We start from the raw sequence: 9,475 nt of genomic DNA, 5'->3' as shown, positions 1-9,475 counted from the left end.
ACTTAGATGTTATACATAGTTCTTTACCTTCACATCTTGATCTACCTTCATATCTCCCAATACCAACTGTAGCCTGAAATGGTCACCCATACACAGCTTCATAAAGACACAATTGAATCCCTCTTCAAGGAGCCAGCCTTATCCTGAGCAGGACAATAGGTAAAGCTTGATGTCAATGGAGATGAGTTTCTTGACACAGCTTGGCTATATTTTTCAAGGTGTGATTCATCTTCTCTACATTCCCAGAAGTCTGAGATCTTCATGCCTCGTGGAATCTCCACTTGATTCCTAAAAATTTACTAATCTTTTGTGTAATTTCTGAAACAAAAGTAGGCCCATTATTGCTCTGGATATTGCCAGGGAGGCCAAAGTTAGGAATTATATCCTTCAGCTGGGCTTTTACTACCTCCAAGGATTCCTCAGATTTAGTAGGATAGGCTTCTACCCATCCTGAAAATGAATCAACAAACATTTCCACCCTTGGATCCTCAGCATGTGATAAAGTCAATTTGCCTGTACTCAAATGGCCTCTGTCTTTGGCGTTGATTCCCTTCTTTCTTGTGATGGGGATGTATCTTGGAGCTGTTCCTCTGGCACACAACACATCTAGCTATTACTTTTCATATGGCTTCAGAAATTCCAGGGCCTGTGAGCCACGGTTTAGTATAGGTAGTTAACGATTCCCTTCCGCAGTGAGTGGCCTCATGCAAATGCTTCTTGACTGGCTCTCCTGAGTGTTCAGGAAGCAATATAATTACTTCTTATTCTTTCTTCATCTACTATTGGGACTTTTTAAAATCAAAATCCCAACTCTTAGCTTTCCCTAAATCTGCAGCTGAATATTCAGGGTCGAATTGTGACAAGTTTAGAACACGTACCAAAGGCATAAATGTTCCTTTAGCAGGATCTTTTGCTGCTCAATGAACCAGATTGTTTCCTTTAGGTACTTCAGTGTCCTCTTTCTGATGCCTGGGGTGGTGCATAACAGTTACCTGTAAAGAAAGGTACCTGGACAGGTTCTAATAATTTTAAAATTTCTACTGCATGCTTAATTTTCTTTTTAATTGGAGGTTAATAGTCCTCTTTCCTTCCCGATGGAACCATGTGCATGCAAAAAGAGGAAAGCATACTTTGAGTCAGTATACATAGTCACCCTTTTTTTGTGCTACTATTCCAGGGCCCTCATCAATGCAATTGGTTCAGTTTTCTGAACAGAGGTTTCCAGTGCTAAGACCTTGGCCTCTACTATTCTACAAGAGTCACAATTGCACATCCAGACTTTCTGTTTCCTTTGTCCATATAACTGCTTCCATCTGCATATAGAGTCCAGTCTGCCTCTTTTAGAGTTCTTCTAGGATACATTTCATCAATTATTTCAACACAGTAATGCATTAGTGTAGCTGAGTCAGGCTCCAGGAGAGTGGAGGCAGGATTTAAATTACTGACAGTTCTGTGGGAGACATTGGGATTGTTGAGAAGAATGGCTTGGTACCTGCCCATTCTTCTAGCAGTGAGCCATAAAATTCCTTTTTGTTCCAGCAGTCTCAACATTTGGTGGGGTGCATAGATGGTAGTAGGCTGTCCCAAGTAAAACTTCTCAGCTTCTTGCAAAAGCTTGCAGGTGGCTGCCACAACCTCAAGTAGGCTGGCCACCCATAGATAGTGTGATTTAGTTTCTTTGACAAGTGTACAATGGTTGCAAAATGTCACTAAGCATTTGGGTGGGGACTCCTAGGGTAACGCCTTGCCTTTCATGGATATATAATGGAAAGGGCTTTAGTTGGTTTTGAAGCCCCAAGGCTGGTGGAGAAGCCAAGTATGCCTTCTGGGTCTCAAAAGCCCAAGTGCACTCTTTTCCTTTGTCCATTCTAAAAGGCTATAGTCTGGTCCTTTCAGAGCTTCATACAATGGTTTAGCAATGAGTCTAAAGTCTGGAATCCAAATGGAGCAATAGCCCGCCATTCCCAGGAATCCTCTAACTGTTTTCTGGTATTGAGAACTCTCATTGGGATTATGTTTCTTTTCTGTTTCCAATAAGACTCCTTTTGCCAGGTTCAAGCAGAAACCCAAGAAATCTTACTGTTTGTTGGCAAATCTGGACCTTCTGTGCTGATACTTTATATCCACAAGCTGCCAGATGGTTCAAAGTAGCTATAGCATTAGTTAAACATTGGTGAAGTAATGTCCCGGTAATTAAGAGGTTACCCACATATTGCAACAGAGTTCCATTTTCTAGTTTTGGATCCTTTAAATTCTGGCTCAGTGTCTCCCCCCAAATCATGGGGGAGATCTTGAACCCTCGTGGTAAGACTGTCCAGCAGTACTGAGTCTTGATCCAAGATTCTGGGTCCTGCCATTCAAAAGCAAACAACAGTTGAGAGTCTTAATCAACTGGAATGCAAAAGAGGGCATCTTTTAAGTCCAATACTGAATACCAGAGGCTATCCCCGGGGATATTGTTCACCAAAGTATAAGTGCAGTGGGGTGAATGTCTTGTACAATGTCATTTATGGCCCTTAAATCTTGTACAAATCAATACTCATTTCACTAGGGTTTCCTAACAGAAATTATGGGTATATTGTATGGGAAGCAACAGAGCCAAACAAGTCCATATTCCTGAAAGTTCTGAATTATTGGGCATATTCCTTCTAGGGTCTCTTTTTGCAAGGGATGCTGTCTTTTATTGGGAGTTCTCACCCCTGGTTTGAGGTCAATTTTAACAGGGGAATCTCACTTAGCCCTCCCTAATTTTCTAGCAGCCCACTCCATGGGGTTTACCTGATTCTCAGTTTCTTCTTTCCAGAGTCGCTTTTCTTTTTCTTGCCATAGTTTAATAAGCAACTGCCAGGCATGTTATGGAGGGACCTGTAGGTGGAGCTGTTATTGTACTGGAGAGAAAGTGATCTGCGCATGAAGTTTGGACAGCAGGTCCCTTCCCAGAAGAGGAATTGGACACTCAGGAATATATAAAAATCTGTGAGTTAAAACTGAACCTCCCACAACACAGTCTAATAGTTTCAAGAAAAACTGGCTTTCAGGGCTGCCAGACATTCTAGTTACAGTTGCAGCCTGCCATGAGGGCTCAGTTAGAGGACTATTAACCACAGAATATGTCATTCCAATAACAATAAAAAAAGGTCTACAATCTGTCTCCCCACTGTTAGTTTAGTTTTACCCGAAGATGGTGAAGGATGACTTTAATAGGTTGTTGTAATAATAGAAACTCTGGGCCCTGTCATTCATCTTCTGAGCTATTTTCCTTCCCCAGCAAAACTCTTGAGTTCTCAGACTCTGACTTCTTTCTCCATTGCTTGGGGCACTCATTTTTTCCAGTGCCACTTCCCTTTGCAATACATGCATTGATCAGTGACAAGCATTTTAGATGGAGATCAGGCACCTCTTGCCCACTGATGGAATTGCTCTTAGACCTGTTCCAAGAAAACAGTGGCCTCTTGGGTCTTTTCTGTTATGTTATTATAAACTTTGAAGGCAATGTCTACTAATTGAAAAGGATTCATGCCTATTCTTCTCTCTAACTTCTGAATTTTCTTTCTGATGTCGGATGCACTTTGGGAGATAAAGGTCATATTCACCATTCTAATATTTTCAGAGACTTGTGGCTCCAAATCAGAATATTTTCTATAGGCCTGGTAGATTCTTTCAAGAAACTAAGAGGAGTCCTCTGTGGGTTTTTGTTGTACATCGTGTACCATATTTAGACTTTTCTGCTTAAGAACTCCTTTCTTCAGTCCCTCAAGGATGCACCTGTTATAATGCTCTAAGAGAGGCTGGCCATTCTCCTGAGGGTCCCGGTTGGGCTTGGTTAAAGGTATTGCTTTAGTAGGGTTGGAGGCCCCATCTGGATTTTGTTGGTGTAGCCTCTTCATTTGGCTTATCCAGTAACAACATCTGCTCCTCCCTCATAAGCAAAATATTCAGTAAGGGTTCTTTGTCTGCCCAGGTGGCATGGTGGATGGTGGAAACTGACATAACTATGTCAGTCATTTTAGTAGAGTAATCCCTATAAGAAGGATTTGAGTTTTTCCAGTTTAACAGATCCCATGTACAAAATGGAGTATGTGCCCAGTAATATCCAGTGGGCTGGCTCTCCGGCCCTACTCTCACTGGAAGTCTTCACAAAGGGCATGGCCTTGTTCCGGCAGGGGCTTGATCTCCACTGAATTTGGTTCCCTGATGGGTTTGGGACGAGAAACCAGTTGAGGCTCACTTCCTCCGGCTCACTCAGCTGAGTGAGGAGGAAGATCCCCCAGGGCTGGAAGGGCTGTGGGAATCCTGACCATGCTTGCAGCAGTCACACCGTGCTTATCTTCCTGGCCCTTCTCTTAGAGCTTCTGTTATCTGCCACCGGCAAATTCCCTTTCCTCTGGACCAGTAATCTGTTTCCTTTTAATACTGCATCTTTATTATGTAAAGTCACAAAAGCCCGTACAGAGGTATTTTGTCTCATTTCCCTAATCTTTGACAAAACAACTCTAATTGCAGAATAGTATACTAATCTAAAGTCCTGTTCACCATCAGCACCCTTCTGAGTCCAGAACATACATAGGTCAAGCAGTAGTACAATAAAAAATCATTTTCTTTTTAGTCATAGGTAGACAAATCAGCCAAAATTTTCCCCAAACCCAAAATGAAGACTCTCCCCGATTCTACCAGACAGAGTTCTGTAATATCACACAAACCATAAGGCACCTTAATTTCTGATGAGTGATCTAAGTCATTGCCCAGGAATGCAATCCTGAACCAGGAAGTGCAGTGATTCAATCGAAGGGAAGGCAGCCGGGAGTGCTGAGGGTCGGAGAAGGAGAGTTCCCAAGTGAAATCACTTTGGCAGCTGCTAGGGAGTCTCCAAATTTGCATCCTGGGGGCCTCCCAGTTCAGCAGCCAACAAGACTCTCCGCCAAATAACCGACTTACTGTACAGTTTCGAAGCCATTCTGGAAGGAGTCAACCAAGTAGGAAACTGGAAAAGTCAGTGTTCGTGCTGTCTGTCACTACGAGAACAAATAAGTAGAGACAAGGATTGAGTCTTTGCGGGTGCTTTATTCAGATAGCCAGTGATCTGAGAAGGTATGTTGTATACCTTAATAAAACAATCTTAACATCTCATCTCAGGCTGATCTTTTTAATAAGGAGGAGAAAAGGGTAGGCATGGGTTTGGAATTCAAGGAAAAAGGTTAATCAGATAAAAGTTGCAGCATGGCGATTTTCCTAGCATCCCAGTGATTCTTTTTTAAGATTTTATTTATTTTTTTAGAAAGAGGAAGAGAGGGAGAAAAACGTCAATCAGTTGCCTCTTGCACACCCACCAATGGGAACCTGGCTCACAAGCCAGACATGTGCCCTGGCAGGGCATTGAACCGGCAACCTTTAAATTCACAGTCTGACTTGACCCACTGAGCCACACCAGCCAGGGCCCAGTGATTCTTTATTAGCGTGACAGTAAGGAGATGTCCCCACCCTGGAGCGCAATGGCTCAGACGCCATCCTGACTGCTGGCAGTCCTCCTGGGGCACAAGGTGGAATTGCGTGCAGGACCCCTGGGGTCGGGGTAGTTCTGGTCGTGCATTGCAGTTCTTGGAACAACAGCTTTCTACGTGTATTGCTCACTAACTACAATTGTTAACTATAACTTAAAGCTAAAAGTTTCTACCTCTTGAGTTTCCCCTTCATAAAAAAGCTAGTAATATAAGAGAACTTTCTTAATATGATAAACACTGTCGATTAAAAAAATTTACAGCAAGCATCATACTTAATGGTAAAATATTGATAGCTCTCTCTTTATGACTGGGAATGAGAAAAGGATGATTGCTAATATCACTTCTGTTCAGCATCCCAGACTACACAATAAGGCAAACAAAAGCATTAAAAGGTATAAAAGGTATATGAATTGGAAGGGAAGAAGTAAAACTATCATTATTCTCAGGCAACATTATTGTATATGTAGGTAATTTTTAAAGATTTTATAGAAAACTACAAGAACTAATGTGAAATTACACAGGTCACTAGCTGCAAAGTCAATGGAACAAAAAGCAATTTTGTATTTCTATATACTAGCAATAAACTATGAGAAAATGAAATAAAAGGTGTCATTTAGATACCATTAAAATATATCAAATACTTAGAAATAAGTTGAACAAAAAAATACGTAAGTCCTGTACATAGAAAACCAAAAAATGTCACTCATAGAAATTAAAGAAGACTTCAACGAAAAAGAAAAGGTGGGAATACTCTGGTTTCATCAACTAGAGTACTTAATATTATTAAAAATATTAATTCTTTGCAAATTGAACTATAAATTTAATACAAAGCCAATAAAAAATTTGTATTTTTTGGTGGAAATCAATAAGCTGATTCTAAAATTGAGATGTGCATTAATCATATTTTTTATTTTCTATATTTCATGATGTTTTAATGACATCTTAGGGGCCTTACCAACCCAGGAGATACAGCCACTACCCTGGCTAGAGACAGCAAATGATTCCCCTGTGAATAAGCCTATCACATGCAAACCAAGCAATCCCAAATCCATACCTCCCAACCACCTCCTTTACTGAGCTCCCACTGGATGAGCTCTTATACTCCAGGCCAGCGATTTTCAACCTGGTGCGCCACAAGAATTTTTAAAATATGCCATACCTGACTGTTTAGTCAGGGGCACTGACCTCTTTTCCCTTAGGTTGTCAAATTAAAAAAATGACAATGGCCAACACAACAATCGCCATCTGGTGTGAATGAATCAAAATTATACTTTTTTTGTCAGATTGGCAAAAAAATGTAGTTTTTGGTGTGCCGCAGAATTTTAGTCGTTAGTTTCTCCATGCCACGAGATGAAAAAGGCTGAGAATTGCTGTTTTGGGCCAACATTCCCCTGCTCTCATCTATCCAGGGCCAGGAACCAGGCCCCTCAAAACAGCTCCTGGATCTGCTAAAATTATTCAACCTAGCCAATCCCAAACCTTTTCAGCCTGCTTACCCTGCCTCACCCATTCCTTTCCATGAATATCACCATAAAAGTTTTTGCCCATGCTTTCTCCTTGTTCTTCTGCCTCCAAATCAACTCTGGTGTTTCCCTGTGTGGCCCTGCCCGGCATGGTGGGCCCTCCCCTCTTGAAAATGAATAATAAGCTATCTTTTCAAAGGAAGCCATCTCCTCATCTGTGGGCCTCACTATGCCTCACTAATAAATAAAACCTGCATTTTAAAACAATATGGCATTTAAAAGGCCAGGCGTAGCAGAGATATCTTGAAGAAGTAGGACTTGCACTGACAAATTTTAAGTCTTACAATATGTTTATAATGTGTTATTGGTACTAGTTTACACAAGTAGACCCACACCTATGATTTATATGATGATGGTGCCATTGCAGTGGGAGGGGAAAGGATGGCATTGACAACCATACATATGAAGGGGAGGACCTTGACCTCTAATTCAAGCCATACAATAAAATACCTTTCAGATGGAGTGTTGATCTAAACTTAAAGTAAAGCAACAAACCTTCTAGGACATACCATATTTTGCCATGTGTAATGCGCTCCCGCGTGTAAGGCGCACCCATGATTTTGGTCCAAACTTCCAGGGAAAAAAAATCTTTCACTTTAATTTTTTAATTCAATCATTTATTTATTTATATTTAGGAACAAAAACGATTAGTGTATTCCAGGGTATTATTTTACATACGGATATCATTATTGTTTTCTGGAGTTACACTTTTAATGCATAAGTGTAAATAAAAGACTTAAAAACATTTATATAGATATGGAGTTAGTACTACACATGTATAACATGCATCCTTATTTTTCTCTAAAAAATTTGGGCAAAATAAATGATACATGGCAAAACACGGTAATACAGAATGATATTTCCATGCCTTTGATGTGAGCAGATTTCTTAAACAGGACCTAAAAGCATTAACAATAAAGGGAAACAATGACAAACTGGACTATATTAAACATAAGAATTTCTATTCCTCAAATAACATTATTAGAGTAAAATGGCAAGTCATGGACTTTGCATTACACATATCTGACAGGATATTCCTATCTAGAATATATAAAGAACTTATGTAAATCTGTAAGAAAAAAAAAACAGATAACCCAAGAGAAAAATAGGCAAAAGACTTGAACAGATACCTGATAAAAGAGAATATCCAAATAACCAAGAAACATATGAAAAGATAGTCCCCAAAATTAGTCACTAGAAATATAAATTAAAACCATAATGAGTTATTAATATACACCCTTAGAATGGCTCAAGTTATAAAACATATATATTGAAAATACCAGTTATGGTCAAGAATGTAGAGCAATGGAACTATCATACACTACAAGGGGAAGTATATACTGGTATGACCCCTTTGGAAAGTTCATTGGAAATGCCTAGTTGGACTGGACAAATGCATATCCCATGACCCAGCAATCATATTCCTAGGTATGTACTCAGTAGAAGTGGGTATCCAGTGATGTGGAAACCAGTGTTTTCAGCAATATTATTTGTATTAGCCAGAAATATGAAACAACCCAAACATCCATCAGCAAAAAAATAGATCTAAATTGTAGTATGTTCATATGAAATATTACACAGAAATTCAAAACAGGAAAAAACCCCTACTGCTACATTCCGTGGCATCGATAACTCTCACAGGAATAATATTAAGCAAAAGAAGCCAGACACACAAGGGTATGTGCTGTATGATTCCATCTGTGTGAAGTTCGAAAACAAGCAAAGCTAATCTACAGTGATAGGAATGGGAATCAGGACAGCTTTCAGGAGAGGTCAAGACTGGGAAGAGCATGGAGGCTTCTTCTTAATATTCTAAATCTTCCTCTGGGTGGGGTCACACAGATGTGTTCAATTTGTAAAAATTCATCCAGCTGTATTCTTACATTTTTTGCACTTTTGTGTATGCATGTTTGACGTCAATAAAAATTTACTTTACAAAAGAACTTCCCTCCTTCTCTAGACCCTTAAGACCTTAAGCCTCCTCCTTCTGGTTTTCTGTTCTCTCAGTCATCTTTGGCTTAAAAGCTCAGAGTCATTCTAGATAATTCCCTTTCCTCAGTATGCAAGCTTCCTTGATCTTTCCATGTAGATTACCCTAAATCCCCAGGTCCTTCCCTTTAATCCATTCCCACTGGCCCATCTTTAGCTCGGATCAAGCAGAACGACCACATTAACCCCTTAACTAGTCCCTTCTCTGTAGTCACTCTTGACCAATCTATCCTGCAATGTAAACTCAGTATAAGATTAGTCCCCAGAGACAGCGTGTACATACATGAAATTATGGTTCATGGTTCAATATTGCATATTGGTAAATGCCAAACTGGTAACACAGACAAGGGGATGGGAGTTGAGAAAATCCGTAGTGGTTGCTCAATCAAGTCTCCCCTCACTACAATGGAAGTTCCATGAGAACAATGTTGTTTTGTTTTGCTTCGTTTTTTTCCTTGCTGTGTT

This window comes from Pteronotus mesoamericanus, unplaced genomic scaffold (assembly GCF_021234165.1).
Source record: "Pteronotus mesoamericanus isolate MK-2021 breed Mesoamerican mustached bat unplaced genomic scaffold, CSHL_Meso_final contig_44, whole genome shotgun sequence".
Taxonomy (NCBI): Eukaryota; Metazoa; Chordata; class Mammalia; order Chiroptera; family Mormoopidae; genus Pteronotus; species Pteronotus mesoamericanus.
This window is presented reverse-complemented; position numbering follows the sequence as displayed.